Source organism: Cyprinodon tularosa, unplaced genomic scaffold, assembly GCF_016077235.1.
Source record: "Cyprinodon tularosa strain WSP-4 unplaced genomic scaffold, ASM1607723v1 ctg205, whole genome shotgun sequence".
Lineage (NCBI taxonomy): Eukaryota > Metazoa > Chordata > Actinopteri > Cyprinodontiformes > Cyprinodontidae > Cyprinodon > Cyprinodon tularosa.
Genome location: NW_024038756.1, coordinates 153,386 through 172,493, shown reverse-complemented (window position 1 = coordinate 172,493; position 19,108 = coordinate 153,386).

Here is a 19,108-nt window from a genome sequence, read left to right as displayed (position 1 = left end):
GCAATCAGGAACCACAGTCCAGTCGACTTCACAAAGGAGGAATTTTGCATCCCTGTTCAATAATAGGTACAATTAGCACACACTAGACTACTAGAGGAAGAATCATAAAGCAAAGGAAAATGAACAGTCTGGGTAACAGCAATCCCAGACATTTTAAACCATTACATAAGACTTGCTTATTTAAAATATTAAATGGCTCCATTAAACTAGGAGCAAATGTGAAATAAACAGCATTAAAGTGAAATTGGAATGAGGCACTAAAGAGAGGGAGGAGTGTGACAGAGGGTGAAATAATGCAACCTAGCTGACTGAAGGCACAGTCTTTCACTCAACCCAATAATGGCAATGCAGTATGTTTATCATGATTTAAATCACACAAAAGAAGACACTCCTTTCACTCCTTTATCACTGATAAACCCTATTTCTAACCAATCTGCTTAGGCACCAGTTCATCATAGCAAAGGGAATTATTGGTACTTCCCTCTGGAAAGCAGCTGTGTGGCTCTCATCTGTGGTTCTTGGAATGGATGAAGGAACACTTCACGGAACAGGGTTAAGGCGGGCAAAGTTCTCCTCGGTTCTCAACACAAAGGCGAGACGCTGGCTGCTGTGATTCTCTTCAGGAGGCAGGCGATGTGCTCCTTTGCTATAGCTTGTTGGGGCTTTGGCAATATGAGCGTGCACTTGCACTGAATCAGTTAGCTAAAGCAGTCAGGAACCACAGTCCAATCAAGTTCACAAAAGAAGATTTTTACATCCCTTATCATCCCAGGACACCTGACAAAACAAAGGCAGGTTTGTCTTAATCTATATGGCTTAAAGCCCGGCGTACAATGTGCGATTTTCGGGGCGATCGGCCTCTTATGACCACCTCCCGAAAATCATGTTTGTTTTTCTCCCAAACGTCGTGGGCAAATCGCTCAGAGCGCATGCACAAAGAAGGATTCTTCTTTTTATTCTTCCTCTCAGATGTAAACACAGCAGCATGGCAGGGATGCAATGAGTGAAATGAAGCTCTAGAAGTTCAATTGAAGAAACTCTGTATTACCTCCATCAATCAGAAGCTGATCCGTCTCTGAAGCGAGCCAATCAGCTTTGAACTACTCCACCACGAAGCCCAATCAGCGTCCTGCTTCCACTTTATAAACTCCCTCAAATCTCACCCCAGCCGCTATCCTGCAATTGCAATGTCGGATTTCGATTCAGACGACAATTCACCCACCTCCATCCCCTTCTCCGCCATCGCAGCTGAATCGTCCTTCATGACACGACTTCACCTCAACCTCATCAGAGAGTATTAATCCCAGTTGTCACCATCCCTCGTCTCATCGCATTGGTCCGGCAGAAGACCACCATGTTGAGCCCGGTTCTGCCAGAGGTTTCTTCCCAAAGGGGAGTTTTTCCTCTCCACTGTCGCTTCATGCTTGCTCATCATGGACAGTTCACGGTACCTGCATCACAGAGCAGGACCTCTATATCCCGAGTCTGAGTGAAGCCCCGGCGTCAGCTCCCTCAGTCTTCTAGTCCCACAATTCTGCCCAGCAGATCACGTTGTCAACCAGCTCGGATCAAACCACCACCAGTTTCAGGCCGGGGGGAACATCCCTATTCACATTCATCTACTCATGCATGTTAAAGCATAATTCAGCATGAATGTTCCTGCCGAGGTCTGAGCGCCAAAGACTATACTTTCTTATCAATAAATTCTTCTAATTATCTTATCTTTTGTGATCTCATTTTTGTTAAGAGGCTGAAAAGTAACTTTCTAGACTGAAAGACTGTATTAACTGTAAAGACTGTCTTTTACATCAGCCTGTTTTCAGGGCCTTTTTTTTTGGCTACATATTTGTTATTTTTTGCTACATGCCTCCCCATCTTCTTGCTATATGTTTCTATGGCATAAATAAGTATCTGTGACCTGTTTTCATTTTAAAAAAAGAACATTGGCACAAACCTAGCCTGTATGCATTTTTTGTATGTCATCGAGAGTATTTAAATGATTTTCAATCAGAAAAAAAATGTGCGATTAAAATGCGATTAATCGCAAGTTAACTCAGGCATTGATGCGATTAATCGTGATTAAAAAAATTTAATCGATTGACAGCACTAGTTTTTATCAAACAATTCTCAGCTATGGCTCCTCTTCAAAACAGTGGCTCACTGCGAAAGTGAATGAAATTGTGGTGTAAGCTATTAGTTTTATCACCTCTGGTGTGACTTCAAAGATGTAAGACAAGCTAGAAGCAGTAGTCCCAATTTGTTTTTGATTACTTTGGCACAACAGGTCACTTTTGAAAATATTATCTGTCTCACACAAAAAAAACCTTTACCGGTAAGTAGATTTATAAACCCAAATGTGAACTGTTAAGACCAAATATATTCAGACAAATAGCTTCTTTTTTCTCTTTTATCCATTCTCCCTCTTTTTTGTCATGATCTTGGTGCTGATGACTGACTTAATGGCTCTTTCCATTAACCTGTCTAGCTCCGCCCAATTTCTCATCACTGTTCATCGGGTCACCTGCTACAGTCTCTACTTAACCTGCCCCTTACCTCGCCCAGTCATCAGTGCCTGATTTTTTCCAGCCTGTGGCGAGAGTTCTCTAGCAGACCTGTTCGTTCTGATTGCCTGATCCTGATAAAGTAATCTAGTGATCTAATAAATTACCAAATTTATAGTGGTGGAGTTTAAAATTGTTGAAAAGCATGTCAATATTCTACTTTACTTACGTGGAGATTCAGCAGAAATACACAAAAATAGTTTCCTATCTATCTCAAATATCTGCCTTTGAGAAAGCCATAGGCCAATTAAAAGTTTTGTAAGTTCCAACAATTTCAAGCCACCCAGTTTTTTGAAATGACAACATAGAAAACATAGAAATTTATGAAAAGAGGTGTGACCTTTTCTTCACAACAGGAAACCACTAAAGTGATGGCAAACATTTTATTTTTGCTTGTGTTAATTTGCTCTATGTAGCAATGTTAACTGTTGACTTTCTAGTTCTTCCAATCAGATATCAAAAAATAAAAAAGTTTGGGTAAATAGAAAAATCCATCCAAATCTTTTGACTCACAGCTGCTGTGTCCATATTACTCACCGTCTACACCTGTTAGGTGGCCTCTATTTGGTTGGTGGCAATTGTGGCATTATTCTGCACTTTAAACAATCTATTTCTATCTTTTGCAAATGCAAGAAAACAAGAGCTGTTGCAGCACCTCCCTATTTCCAGAGGACCACAGGAGCTTGAAGGCAGCTGATAGGTGCCAAAGCCTTCACTATGGCCCTTTGGTTGTCATGAGAATAGACATGGGGCCCTGCTTTGTCAGCATCAACCATCTTAAGCAAACAGAAACTTGTCTGTATAGCAGCCAACCTGTCATGCTCATTCTTAAACTAGCCAAGCCTTTAGCAGCATTGATTGGGTATTTCACATCTGCTGTGTTTTTGCATTGCTCAAAGTAAGACGATTCAGCTGCTGTCCAAAATGTTGTTCGATGGCAGACCTTGGGTTGATACAGTATGTTGCTAATAGTTTAATTATGCAGAACCTACTGTATGTCTTTGCATTAGTTTCAGATTCATGTGTATCATTATATTTTACGTTTAGTACCATGTTGAACTTCCTATTCAAGAAATAATAAAATCATTATCATTAAGAATATTTTAGAATATAACCCATGTGGTTCCCTTGTGCTATTCAAAAAAGCCGACATAAATTAATAAAACCGTATCTCAAGGAGTGCAAAGTAGAAATTTGAGGGATTTGTGGCCTCAGGGAACCAAAGACTGAATTCAGGAGATACAGAAGCAAGGTAGATATTGTTTTTTTACTATTCGGAGGGCTCTGAGCAAACAATTCATTTATAACTGAAATCACTAGTGCTCTCAGGACATGTACCAAATGATGTTCTAGGATGCTTTTATCACCCTCTGTAGAGCCAGCCTGCCTTGTATGTGCACTACTTTATCTTTATGAGGCCAATCTTAACAATATATCTGCTAAAAAGCCAAGGCAGCTTTTTGTCTTCAGGGCTGTATTATTATTTTCTCTTATTAATGATTTTCTTCTAAAATAATTTTTTTTGACATTGTAATAAATTGTGTGCATAAATATGAAAACACCTGTATGTATTTTTTTTTATTTTAGTATAAAAGCAAGTGTAAATTCAGACATTTCTTACATATCAATAGAAACAGGTCCAACTGTTGAAAGGACAACAATGACAGTTTCATGTTTCTTTGCAGAGAGCAACATATAAATCTTAATTAGATTAAATTCAATTCAGTTTATTTATCATCTCAATGTCATCTCAAGGCACTTTACAGTTCACCAGATTATACAGTCAAATTAATTCAGTTTTTTTTTTTTTTTTTTTTTTTTTTCTTTTTTCTATAGCTACCCAGTTGATTGCATGGACTGATTGACTCAAATGCAATCCCACACACTAAGCATGCTTTTAGTGAAAGTGGAGAGGAAAAACTAACTTTTAACACAAAGAAACCTCCAGCAGAACCAGGCTCAGTGTGAGTGGCCTTCTGCCAAGGTCCACTTGGGTTCAAGGAGACAGAAGCAGAGATACAAAAAGCAACTGTGAAAGGCGGCCCCAGGAAAAACACAGCCAGAGAGACGAGCTCAGACACAACTCCCATGTCAGAGGATGAAGAGAGCACATCCAGCCAGTCACAGTCGGAGAAGCAGGACTACACTGGAAAACATGCCGATCTCGAACATCTATTACAAAGATGTTGATGGGAGCAGCACAGCTGATATTTCTCTCCAGGATGTGGTCACAGCCAAACTTTATTCTAAAAAGAACAAAGTTGAGTTAGTTTTTTACATATTTTTGTTCATATTTATAAAGGGTTAAAATGAGAGGGAAAAAAATGTGTTTACAGAAAAACAAACATAATTTGAAAAAAAAATGCTTATACGAATGTGCACTGATACGCCTGCTAAAAACTGAGAGTGTTTGAAAGACTACATTGGTTTTGATAACACTGTAGACTAATGTGGCCCAAATCCAATTTGGTTTTGCCCTGGAGTAACTTGGGTGAGATACTTTCATGACTGTGTGAAGAGGCCAAGTCACATGGAATCTGTTTATTTCAAATCCGATCTGGGCCACATTTGTATGTAGTTTTATGTATTTTTGTAGCTTTGGAGGTGATGATGTCAGTTTGAATCCCAGCTTCTGTCTGTTGAACATCCAGGAGTTAGACCAGGCCCACTATTTAACAGCCCACAGTCATGGAGAGCAGGGAGATATCCACACAATCCCTCCAACAGTTCCTGAGCAGCCAGGAAGAATCTGGGTGATGGAATGGAGAAAGCATAGTCCTAGATCTTTGCCCACTGGTCTCCATTTTGGTCTCTATGTTTCTCAATGTTTTTTTTAGCCACTCAGTGACAAACTCACTGGGATGCCCACTCCGGTTATTGGCAGCTCCATAGTCAGAAACGTGGCATTAGAGGCACCAGGGACCATACTCAAATGTTTGCCAGGCGCCAGAAAGGGTGACATCAAATCCTACCTGAAACTGCTGGATAAAGATAACGTTAAATACAGTAAAATTTTTATTCACCCCAGCGGTAATGACCGGGTTGCACCAATCGAGGTCACGAAAATAAATGTTACTTTGGTTTGTTTTGCCAAAACAATGTCAGACTCCGTATTTTTTTCTGGTCCCCTCCTCGATCTGACCAGCGATGACATGTTTAGCCACATGTTGTCATTCAGTCGCTGGTTGTCTAGCTGTTGTCCTGAAAGCGATGTGGGCTAGATTGATAATTGTCAATATTTTAGGGGAAAACCTGGTCCAATTTGGAGATATGGCATCAATCCCACTTTGGGTAATGCAGCTCTTCTTTCAAAGAATCTGGCCATAATTTTTAGTCCTCCAAAACCCTGATGGCCAAGGGAGCTGACCAGGAGGCCGAGTTGTAGTTTAACACACCTCTCTGCAGCTTCTCTGCTGTTAACCACCCATTATTCCATAAAGAGAGTGTCTTTGTTTATTTATTTATTTATTTATTTATTTATTTATTTATTTATTTATTTATTTATTTATTTATTTATTCTAGTGCGGTAATCATCCCCCACAAATGTTCTGCAAACGTATAGTTAACAGGGGAGGACCTTCAAATTATTCTCTAGATTTTCTTACAGTAGCTTCCACAAAAAAATCTGAAAACTTGAATAATCTGGATTTACAAATTACTGAATTAGGCTGCCTTAGCACAAAGGAAAAGATTTATATTTAAAGACCCAAACATGTTCATAATGATGCTGCTTTTTTAAACTGAAAACTAAAAGTAACCATGTGAAATGCATGCTTAATTATAACCCAATCAAGCATTATGGAGAAAAGCACCACATCTATCAAATAAATCCAGCGAAAAAGCATGAAAACTTTGTTTTTTCAAGCATATCATTAATAAAGATGGGCTGTGCAATGCTGCAGTTTGTAGTACTGTTGTCTTACACCAAGAATGTTCTGGGCCCAGGGTTGGAGTTTGCATGTTCTCCACATCGATGTGTAGGTTCTCTCCAGGTACACCAACTTCTTTCCACAATCCAAAAAAACGACTGTTAGGTTAAATGCTTCTCTAAATTGTCCTCAGGTTTGATTGTGCATGGATGTATGTGTGCTTATCTGTGCCCTGCAACAGACTTGGGACCTATTCCTGCCTCTGGCACATAGACTGATAGACCCTGACAGAATCAGAGGGGGTAGATGAATTGGTATTGAAAGATAAACTTTGCAGCCATCAAAATTCATATTAACTACTAAACTAGCTGTGAGTTATAGTACTTAACATTCAAACTAACTAACTTAACATTTTAATGCAGGAGTAATCATAAATGTGTCAACTACGTATTAAATCCCTTAGATAAGTCTTGAACAGATATATCAAAGCCTTCCCTACACAACCAGAAGAGGCTGTATTAGAAGAACATAAATGGTGAATATCTCCTAATTTTGGTTTTGCCCTTTAGTCTTTTACAGCTTGCTCAAAATATTTAATGCAGGATTTGTTTTCTGTTATTTTTTATAATGCATCATTTTAAATTTTAACAAACAAAACATTAAATACATGATTGTTTTAAAATTTATTTCTTACCAAAGTACCACTGAAGATCCTAAATTATGTCTTCCAATCTTTTTCACTATTCTTGCTTTTCACTATTTTTTTTTAACCGTAAATTTCAGAAAAGAATATTAGGACAAAAACTATGTTGCAACCTGGTGGGAACAGAATTCAACTAAAAACAATTATGCTGGAGTTTAAGATACTATAATGGTCAATAAATTAGATGACACATTATCTGCCTGTTGAAAAGCGAGAACTCTTAAATTTAAGCACCAAAACTTATAATGCGAATTTATCAAGAAAATTAGAGACCTCAATAATATCCAGAATGCCATTAACTTTGGCTCTGGTTTATTTTTCTATGCTATCTGAAAGCTGCAGTTGAATTAGTGCTTAATATGTTTTGAGAGAGAAATAAATAACTTTCATTTTTTATAGCATGCATGTTAAAGTTCATTTTGATCTTAGACAAAGTTATTTCAAAACAGTTGCTTAGTATTTAACATTTAAATGATCATACAAATATTTGGACGTTGCTTTAAGCATAAATACAAAAAATGAATTAACTTTGTAAGTCTTTCAAACCTTTAAATAAAAAGCAAGTTTTAAGATAGCAGACAACAATTGCTCTATCTGATCAAGAATAAGAAGATATTGCATTTTACTGTTTTAAAGATATAGTTGTCAGGGTTGGTGAATGTTGCTATGGACCCAAATGCATAGTAGAGTAGAGTAATCAGTAAATTGGGAGCAGGTGTGAACAGAAGCATCTAAAAAGGAGCTAAGAGGAAAGGGGAACTAGGGGCGCAAAGAGTAACCAGTGAAAACAGGTTTTAACTGTAACTATAAAAGAACAGCTCACAACAAAATGCTGAAAAGAGATAACAAGGAAGAGTAAAACTTCAAAAATGACAGAAATCTTGACAATACAAACATAAAATAAAGCATAATTTAGAACTGAAAATTAAAAAATGACACAGAACCAAAAAGTCCAGAAAGGCAGATCATGACAATAGTGTTAGATATTGTGTAAGAGGTCAGGACTTCAGACTTTAATACAAAAAAACATAACTAATAATGTGGGTAACTTTACTTTTGGTTACAAATTAAAGTAGATGTCCGAAGAATGTTTGCACCGATTAAAGTCTGTCAGCTGCATCTGTTGTGCTGAATCCATGCATTATTTTATTTTTTGCCGCAATGGCTGCTCTCAGATACTACTCTGCAGTGATTGCAGAACATTTTGGGGGTGGAAAACCCACATGGAGCTCCACATTAGGCTACCTAGGTAACGTGCAAGTTTTGGCATTGCAGAATTTACAAGAAGCAACCCATTGCAAAGCTTACCCTGTATGATTTCACTTTGAAGTGCAGACACCGAGTGGAGTCAGGAAATAAATGTGAAATGATGGCAGTTAAAAATAAAGGGTTGGAGAGGTTTATGTTGTAGTAGTGAATGTATTCAGTTTAACTAATTAAGACAACCTTACATAATGAGATGCACTTACATAATGAGATGTTCGCTGCTCTAGCCCTGATTGAAAATGTAGATGATACGTAAGTTCTTGATTCAGCGTGAGGTGATACATATGTTGTTCAGGTGGCATGAGGTGAGACGTGTTGATAGTTAAAAATTTTTTTTTAACATGCACTGAAAAAGTCACAGCCACCAGTCCTCCATTCCACAACATCTTGTTACCTTGTTAACGGAGTGCTCTTAAGCTGCTGACTGGCACTACCTCAACGCCAGAGTGTTTGCCAGTTTAAAGTACTCTAGCCAAGCTGAGTTATGCTGAGTCAAACTAAGTTTTTGTCAACCTGAGTGTTAACCTTGTTTTTTTGTCTTTGCCTCTTGGCAGGAAGTCATCCTGCAAACTTGATGTTTCGGACCTTCTCTCCCTGGAAGGATAATCTGAGCCTATAACTGAGCTGGGGATTCAAACTGGAGGTTTGGATCTACTTTCCTCCAAGGGATCGTTTGAGCTTCACACTGAGCAAGGGTTTCATCTCCACATCAACCCATTCAAGTACAGCAGGAAATCTAAGTGGCAGTCAGTTTCTCCATTCACCTACAAACAACTGCATTCTGGGTAAACCCTGTCCACCCTCAAACCAAATAAGACAAACACTGGAACATCCCCACACCGACTGGAGTCAAAGTGTCAACCACTTTACTGGAAACGTGAGTCTGCAATCTATTTCCCCTCTTCAAGTTCGAGAATCTAGTTTCCCACTGAGCCTGAACTAACCGCAGTGTCTTCCCCTCACTTTCCAGCACCGGTTGAGCAGTTTTCAGAGCAACACTGGATTCTTCACAATCTCCTCAATAAACCTGTTAAACCTTTTCCCTGGTCTCTCTGAATTGGTTTCTCTGCATGTGGGTCCGAGCTCTCGATAAAATCATGACACAGACGTCCCTCTCCGAAGCCACTTGGGCCAGCTCCTCCGTGGAATTCCAAAGGCACTCCCAGGCCAGCCGAGAAACATAGTCTCTCCAGCGTGTCCTGGGTCTCCCCCTGGGCCTCCTCCTGGTGGGACGTCCAGGAGGCTTCCAGACCAAATGCCTGAGCCACTTCAACTGACTTCTCTCGATCTGGGGGAGTATCAGTTCTACTCTGAGTCCTCCCTGGATGACTGGGCACCTTTTCCCTTCAAAGGGAGAGCCCAGATACACCACGGAGAAAATTTATTTTAGCCGCTTGTATCCGGGATCTTGTTATTTCGGTCATGACCAAAAGCTCATGACCATAGATGAGAGTAGGAACATAGATCGACCGCTAAATTAAGAGCTTTGATTTTTGGCTCAGCTTTCTCTTGACCACAACAGACTGGTACAGCACACGCACCAGTCCGTCTATCGATTTCCTACTCCATCTTCCCCTTATTTGTGAACAAGACCCCAAGGTACTTAAACTCCTCCAGTAGGGGCAGTACATCCTCCCCAACCCGGATTAGGCACTCTACCCTTTTCCGGCTCAAGACCATGGTCTCGGAGGCACTGACCTCATCCTGGCCGCTTCACACTCGACTGCAAACCACTCCAGTGAGAGCTGTAGATCATGCCTGATGAAGCCAATAGGGCAATCAAATACATTGACTAAGGTATTTCAGTAAATTCATTTTTTCTTGTGCACTGTTTTCTGGGTGCTTAGATAAAAAGTCTGTGAAAAAGGGAAAATATTTACTCTTGTGTCTTCAATATGATATTATAAGTTACAAATTCACAATTTGAAACCTACTTAAGATGGGAAATACAACAAAACAAAAAAACATCTTCTGGCACAGTCATATTATATTAATTATATTAATGTTTGTAAGATCAAAGCTCATCCGAATTTAGTATGGCAGTCCCAGAGTTCATGTCCTAAAAACGATAGTGTTCTTCCTGTTGACCCCATCAAAGGGTAAGGAAGAGAAGCTAGCAACAGGAGCTACAAGAAAAAAATTGCAGTATTAAAGGGTAACTCTTTTTGCAAGTTGAGATATGGGATGCTCCTTACTCTATAAAAAGCTATGCGGGGAGCTGGGTTAACTTCTAAAGACTAGTTCTTCTCATGGAATGAAAAGATAACTGACAGCTTTCACAATTATTTGTCCTCAAGTGCAAGATTGTACACCAGGATCTAAAATCAATGCTACTTTCTCACCATAAGGCATCACTGCACACAATCGATTGCTTTGTGTTTTGTCTATTCATTTGTGGTGATAAAATAGCGTTATAAATGTTTTTTTTTTTTTTTTACAAAAAAGACCTACAAAGTGCTTATGAGATATCTCTATAGTTCTGAGACAGTCTTGATTATTCTGTGGTGAATAAAGGATATGGTCTTCATTCATTTAGCATTTCAGATAAATTGTAAGATTTTTTTTCTTCCATTAAGTTTGGCTTTTGAAATATTACCGGAAAATCCTAGCCTGCAAAAGACATTTAAAACTGCATATCTTCATTTTTGGAATTTCACTGATATATGCAATGTGATTTCCAAGATTTCTTGAATGCATCCCAAATGAGTCAGTGTTTATCTGCTGATAATTCACTGGTTGGAAGTCTCAGCTCTCCCACTTTAAATCAGCTCAAGCAGAGTCAGTCCAGGGGGTATCTCAGCGTCCTGACTGGAGGGATTAAAGACAACATTGAAGAGTAATCTGCAATCTGTTCATTACAGCTTCTCTGATAAAATGGAAATTTAAATGGGGGTTATGCAAGTTAAACAGAGGGAGCCAGTTTCAGAAAATTGAGGATGTAGTCTGATAGTTTTAGTAAAATGAGAAATTAAAATAGTTTTGTAATTTCGCAAACTATGTTTTAGATTTATCTGATTTAAGGGATGCATAACATTAACCCTTCAACTGCCTGGAAAACCAAATGGTTGACTAATTGCTGAGCAAAATGCAGATTGGTGGTTAACAAAGCATTTAATGATTTAAGATCATCTTACATTTCAAAGCAGCTGGTTGAACCTTACCGTTTATTATCATAAAAAAACAACTGTCCTTAGTCCCACAGTGTCTGGTAAGTCTCCATTTGATTTCATATGTAGAATTCTTGTTGTTCAACCAAAGAATAAAGAGCATAATTGTAAAAAGAAAGAAAAATATAAACAAAATACCACTGCCTATTTGACAACAACAGCTCTGGTGTTATATAAATGTGAGAAAAGTTTATAGCAGAGTTAGTTCATGAAACAATATTCTAAACTCTACTATTATCTAAAGATGAGGATAATTTAGCACAAATAAAAATAGCTATGACATGTTTATGGGAGACACTGGGGGAAAAGTATCTGTCAAAATGGATAGGCGCTTGAGCTTTCCAGAGCTTATGCAGCCAAATCTATTAAGAAAAAAAAAACAACGACACAAAACCATTGTTATAGTAGATCCATATGAAGGACTGCTCAAAGTGTGCCACAAGCTAGGTAGGGGCCACAACAATCGTGAAGAAAAGTGCTCAGATCAAAAGAGACCTAAACTGCACTTTTAGGGTCACTGACTGGGGTTTTAGAAAACAAGCTATCTACTATGGGTCACCCTGAATCACATGGTGGCATATCAAATGCTGTTGGAATATTTGCATAGCTAATCTAAGATAATTTTGGCATATGTACAGTAAGCAGTGACAGACAATAAGATGGTTTTCTACTAATTAACAGATTTTGTTTTCCTGTTGTTCTAGTTTCGTTTTCAGGGATTAAGCACTAAAACTTAATCCCTGAAATAATTTTAAAACACAAAACTTAACTTTGTGCATTTGGGTCATGCTACAAACATGAAAATATGTGATCGTTGTCAGTACTTGTCCGTTTTATGAATGGGTTAGTCCTTCTGCACAAAATATGCTTGCTTTCCTGCATTTGTTTCATTTAATATGTTTTCTTGTTTTGTTTGTTGTTTTGTTTATTGTAATTTTTTTGACTGTCTGTCTTGAATCTGGTTCTGTCTGGTACTTGATCCATAAATGTAAATAATAATTTTAAAACACAACAATATGAATATTGTTCCTTCAACAATATGAAAGAACAATATGAATTATTTTACCATAAATTGAGGCATTCTCACAGCATGATGCTACCATCCCCATATTTCACATTGGGATTGGTAATTTCAGGGATCTAAGCAGTGTTAGGTCTCACCCACTCCAAAAAATGAAATGTTGGCTTTGTGTGACAGTGGGTCACATGCTTCCGTCTTCTCAACACGATGTGCAGCAAACCACAAATAGGACACTGTGTGACTTTCTTTAGCTCATAAGTTAACCTTGCCCTTAATGTAAAGCTCCTTTATTCTCTTTTATTTATTGATTTAATAACCTCACCAAAACCTCTAAATCTCTCTAAAGTTCCTTTTTAGTTAATGATGCAAAAACAGGCATCTTCCTCTTGTATCAGGAGTTTGAATTGACGTTTCAATTGACTGTTAAATTAATTCCTATGTCCTAAGGCAATTTATGTAAAACTAAATTAGATCCTGCAATTCAAACTCCCCAAATGGTAAAAACAATAGGGTAGGAGCCTAAATGAGTTTTCATCAATCATGTGTTGGCGATTGATCAAGGTGAGAACACAATAAAAAAGATATGAAGTGTCTCTAGTGACTAAAAAGATACAATAAGCTTTATGTAGAATGCCACATCAAGGGTTGAGTTTTTTTCACTAAAACCATGAACAGTAGAACACAGGCTGTTTGGGGAATAAGAAGGCTCCCTGAGAACAGCGTGGTAAAAGTCCCTTAAGATTCATGAAAGTTATAGGAACATGGTTACGGGCAGAAGATTGCAATGAAGCAAAACTGATTTATTCAAAAGCAGAGAGCTTATTTATGACCTTAAAAAGAGAAGATGTGATTTACTGGGCTACATCGGATTGGATTCTACAGTGTTTTTCTCTTAGTTTTTTGTCACATAACTTCAAAGCATAGTCATCATTAACCTAATAGCAGATTGATTGTCACTGCAGCTGTTTGTTGGTGTTAGATTGTCCTTGTTGGGTTAGCAAGATCAAGTTGAGCCTAACTCTTGCGAGAAGACATTGCATTGAAGTACAGCTTGATAGCTGGCCTTGCATCAGTTAACCCATCAAACGACTTTGCTCACTGGCCATGCATTAAAGATGTGGGTCCTTCTGTCTGAGCCACAAAATTTCCCCTTCCTGGTGGATGTATCCTTATTCAGTTTTCAATTCAGTTTATTTATACAGCGCCAATTCACAACACAACCCATCTCAAGGCACTTTACAGGTCAACCAGATCATAGTCCAATTGATTCAAAGTTTTCTATTGGGTGACAGTGGCGTTGGATGTAGGAGTTTGCCCTGAAATCAAAGGGTTGACGGTTCAAGCCCCGACTCCGACTTTCAGTGTCGTTGTGTCCTTGGGCAAGACACTTCACCTGCATTGTCTACTGATGGTGGTCAGAGGGCCTGGTGGTGCCAGTGTACGGCAGCCCCGCTTCTGTCAGTGAGCCCCAGGGCAGCTGTGGCTACATTGTAGCTTGCCACCATCAGTGTGTGTGAATGGGTGAATGAATGTAGCGTAAAGTGCTTTGGTCAAGTCTCCTAACTTGAATAAAGGCGCTATATAAGTACATGCCATTTACCATTCTATCTAAGGAAAACCATTTATTGCTAAATCTACTGAACAACTTTTGACTTTTTGAGCTTTCCAGTGAAAAAATTGCAGAGGTGAGATATGGTAAGCTGTGGTAAGAAAACAGTGAAACATATATTACTACATGACAAGATATAAAGCAAAAACCTAGACAAGGAAATTTTTCTTTTGGTTTCAGTAGATTAGCCTAAAAGTTTTCTAATTTCTGAATCAAGACCAGCACAAGCATCCTGTGACCACATATAACCATTTTGATATACCCTTTTCAAGATGCATCAATCCTTCGGCCACACATGCGGTTTTAATTAAAGGTGAGATAGAGACATAGATGAGAAACTAAGGACAAGAAGTAAAGAAGTACTGTCTTTGTCAGTACTGCTAAAATGAGCTGCAAATCAAGTCCACAAATGCCATTAGAGCAGCTGATGGGCTGCTGCAGAGACAACAACCTGATCCTGAATGTGGAGAAAACGAAGGAGATCATTGTTGACTTTACGAAGAACTGGCATTACCACGCTCCACTGCTCATCAACAGCTCAGCTGTTGAGGAGGTCAGCAGCACCAAATTCCTTGGGGTGCACATCACAGACAACCTCCTCTGGACTGCATGTACTGGAAGTGCATGTACTTGCTGAGGGGGATGAGGAGAGCCCACATGCCCCACCCATCCTCACAACCTTCTACAGAAGCACAATAGAGAGCATTCTGATCAGCTGTCTCACTATGTGGTGTGTGGGCTGCAACGCGGCAGAGTGGGAGAAGGTCAGGTTAGTAGTGAGATCTGCAAAGAAGATCGCCGGGGCTCCTCTCCCCTCCATAAAAGACATTCTATCCCAGAGCTGCATGTCCCGAGCCCATGACATTATAAATGACCCCTCACACCCCCACCATGGACTGTTCTCCCTGTTGCCCTCTTTGAAGAGGCTTCGAAGCATCCGATGCAGGTCGAGCAGATTCTGCAACAGCATCTTCCCCACTGCCATTAGAGGGCTGAATATTGAATAAAACGGAAAAAAGCTCTAAATGTTGGAAAAACTAAATCATATATCAGTCTTATGTTTACATTTCAGCACCATGTTTGAAAGTCATCACTGCTGCACCTTAAGAAATGGAAATGTCTTGAGAGCTGTACTGAATGAAATTTCGTTATGTATATACCCTGTGTGTACAAAATGACAATAACGTAGTGTAGTTACTAATAGTGTTGATGTTATGAGATGAGCAGAGGCTTCGAGACGCATGTCGAGTAGTGGAGGAGGCATTTCCGCGAGGCGCGCATCGAGGCTTGTGTCATTTAGGGTGAGAGCTAAAATAGATGACGTCCGAAGGCTCGCTACTCCGCCATACCATGTGACCGTTTCTGGAAGTGGTTCAGCTTGCCTGGAACTTCATCAGGCATCTAAAGAGTCTCAGTATTCAGTCAAGATGTGGGCGTTTCTAGGAGAGTTCCAGTCAGTTGGATAGAGTTTGGATAGATTCTATGACCAGCTGTAAGACGTGGACTTCCATTCTTTGGGTTGATGTTTTCGAATCCCACCTCAGACTTTTAAAAGATGCGATAAAACTTAACAGATATTTTGGCTAATGTGATTAATTTTTTATTGGTTTGCCCTTGTACAAATATAGATTAGGTAAAAACACTGCCAAAGTTGGTTGGTTGGTTTAACAGAAAGTTTGGTTGAACACATAGCTTCCAACCTGATTAAAACCAAAAACTGTGGAAAAAACTGTTAATTTTGAAAAACAATGGCCAACACCTTTCTTTTTACTTAATCTTGCCCAGTTTGCACAAGCACTATTATTTTGCTAACGTTCAGACACAGCCATTGACTTTGCAGGCCACACTCATCCTGGATGAACATGTGGCAACAATAGATATTCGCTTGCACTGTGTTATTGACTCAGTAATTACATTGAAAGCAGTTCCTCACCCCAAGCATGCATGCAATGAGCATATAGAGTGCAGGGTCCCAACCCTGGTCCTCAGGGACTCTTGACCTTCATGTTTTAAATATATCTTTAATCCAGCACACCTGATTGAAATAACGGCTGCTCCATGGCAATTGAGTGCCACAGAATCCTCTTCATCATCCATTCTTTCTGGTGTGATGCAACAAGGAAACACCTTAAACATACAGGGCAAGGATCCCGGGGGAACAGGGTTGGGAACCACTGGTGAGGGGTATAGAACTCAATTTTAACAAGAAACAACCTCCAGGAAAATCAGACTCACTGTGAACAGTCATACAGTCAGGGGCGCATCAATAGGGGGGACTATGGGAGTAATAGCCAAACCAGCCCTAACCAATCATTGGCCACCCCTGGGGCCTTCCTACTAGGTGATTTGTTGTTCCAACTGGGATGAAACACCACCTTTGGAACCAGTCAATTTCTTCTAAACCAGAGACTGGCAGAAGTAATGCCATGATGTAAAATAGTCTAATTTGACATTTTAAAGTTAATATATTAACTAAAAGTTTTAAACAAATATACATCAACTCATTAATTAGAGCAATGTTCTGCAATTAAAGAGGTTTAAGAATATTTTGTTTCTTATTTATGAGGGAGGGTTTGTCTCATCTACGATTCTTTTATGTGATTAAAGATAAATATTCCATATACACTGTTCAAAATATAAGGGAAATACATGAAAAACACAATCTAATCAAACTTCTGTGAAATAAAACTGATCACATAAGAAGCAACTCTGACAGGCAATCAATGCTAAATGCTGTTGTGCACATGGAATAGACAGGTAGAAATTTCTAACAGGTAGAAATTATTGGTTTTCAGCAAGACACACTCAATTAAGGAGTCGTTGTACAGGTGGGGTCCCCAAACCACTTTTCAGTATCTATGCTTTCTGGTTGATGTTTTGGTCACTTTTGAATGTAGTTGTTGCTTTTCAGTTGTGAAATGAGATGGACTCTACAACTCACACAAGTTGCTCATCCAGTGTGGCACATCAATGGGAAATGTGGAAAGAGGATTTGTTGTGTCTCTAGGCATAGTGTCCAGAGACTGGAGGCACAGCCAGGAGACAGGCCAGTACGAGAAGAGACAAGGAGGAGGCCGTAGGAGGGCAACCACCCAGTAGCAGGACTGCTATGACCGCCTTTGTGTGAAGAGGAAAAGGAGGAGCCCTGCCAGAGCCCTGCAAAATGATGTCCAGCAGGCCACAAATGTGCACATGTTTTCACAAAGGTCCACACATGCAGTTCTGCTCACAGCCTAACACCAAGCAGGACACTTTGCATTTGCAGGACTAAACCAGGATTGGCAAATTCAACATTCTTGTACTGTGCTCTTCACAGATGAAAGCAGGTTCACTGAGCACATGTGACAGACTCAGAATTGTATGGAGGGACCATGGAGAGCGATTAGCTGCCTGCAACATCCTTCAGCATGACCAACTTGGCAGTGGGTCAGTAATGATGTGGGATGGCATTTCTTTGGAGGGCCATACACCTCTTGATGTGCTAACCAGAGGTAACATGACAGCCATTAGGTACAGACATGAGATCCTCAGACCCCTTGTGAGACCATGTGTGGGTGCAGTTAGCCCTGGGTTCCTCTAATGCAGGAGAGTGCTAAACCTCATATTGCTGGAGTGTGTCAGCAATTCCTGCAAGATGAAGGTATTAAAGCTATGGACTTACCCGCCTGTTCCCAAGACCTGAATCCGATCGAGCACATCTGGGACATCAGCAGTATGTCACAAAGGTGTGGACTTGAGTCGCATGACTTGGACACAAGTCAAACTAAAGTCATGGAATGATAACTTAAGACTCGACATGACAAAATGTGAAGAGGCTTGCAACTTGCCTAGGACTTTCACATTATAACTTGTGACCTGACTTGGTCAGAGCTATTTTACTTGACAACTTCACACCTGTTTGTTGTATACCTGGATGCAGTATATGGGTCCTGCAGCTCTATTCACATTTAGTTACCCACAGTGTCTTGCAAATGCTTACGGCTCGCAGGTAATATAGCAACCCAGTAGGACACAGAAGCCCATCTGACAGTATGACGTCATTCAAACCCATACAAGGATTGGCTGAACAACCTACACAGCCAATCTTGCAAGAAGTACCATCCTAATTATAGGAATAATACAAAAGTTTTGATGTGGGCAGAATACAGATAGGGAGAAAGAAGAAACAACTGACACCAAATTTGTGACTTGGGTTACAAGGGTCACAACTATGATGTTGTATTCTGATCTTACTTAAAGGTACAGTGTGTAATTTTCAGCGACATCTAACGTCCAGACTGCAGACCGCAGCAACATGAACATCTCCCCCCCACCGCTTCTCCCCCCCAACAGTACGGCGAGCGTTACGGGACAAAATGTCTTCCACGACGTCCACTCCTGTGTAATTATAAATAACGAATTCTAAGGCATAGCAAATATTAAGGTTAAGAGGCTGAGCTCGTAGATGATGATAAATAACATTTATGTATAATATATTACATTTCTGACTGTATATCCCTGTAATTATTACACACTGTAGCTTTAAGCAGCTTATTTATGTGTAGCTTGTGATGGTTTATCATATGAAGTCTTAATAAAATAGGCCTATAGTGAAGTTTTTGGTTGTAAGATAAAAAAAATGTGTATTTAGACTTTTTCATAGAAGTCTGTAAAGCAAGTGAAAGTGAATAATAACTGGTGCATCATCTTGTCTAATATTGGTTTAAAGGATGTTCTGCATTTTCTTGATATAGAGTAACTGTATTTCTCTTAAACTACATGAAGATTTTAATCTGAGCTAACATTGTTAATTAAGTTTTAAGGAGCCTTACTCTAACTCATAGTTAGATTCAAGTCACCTTCTTCTCAAAACAAAATTTCTTAAAATTATTACTATTCAAACATTTCTTTCCCATCCTCATTTTGAATTTAT